This window comes from Brassica oleracea, chromosome C7 (assembly GCF_000695525.1).
Source record: "Brassica oleracea var. oleracea cultivar TO1000 chromosome C7, BOL, whole genome shotgun sequence".
Lineage (NCBI taxonomy): Eukaryota > Viridiplantae > Streptophyta > Magnoliopsida > Brassicales > Brassicaceae > Brassica > Brassica oleracea.
In genome coordinates this window covers 25429675-25430061 of record NC_027754.1, presented here as the reverse complement: position 1 = coordinate 25430061, position 387 = coordinate 25429675, and positions in this window count along the sequence as shown.

The following is a 387-nucleotide window of genomic DNA, read 5'->3' as shown; positions in this document are numbered from 1 at the left end:
AAACCGGACCGAACCTTTAATTTTTCAATGTACTTTTAAACCTAGCCGGATTATTTACCGGACATATATAAGGTATTTTTTTTTATTCACTGTTTCGCTAAATTCAGAAAACCCTAACACCGTTTCTCTCAAAGGCGATTTCGAAGGCGATTTCCGTCGATTCTCTCTAATCCATCGTTCTCACCGCCGGTTATCTCTTCGCCGTTATCACCGTTGTTCTCACAGCCGCTTCCTCTATATAAGATCTTAGAGGAAACCCTAGCGCGCACTATCTCAGAGGCGTCTCGTTGAACTCCGCCGCCGGTAAGTTTTATCTTCTACTGTCGAGTGATTGATTGAGGAAAACATGAACATAAAACGTTGTCTCTATCAATTTATACACTCGTT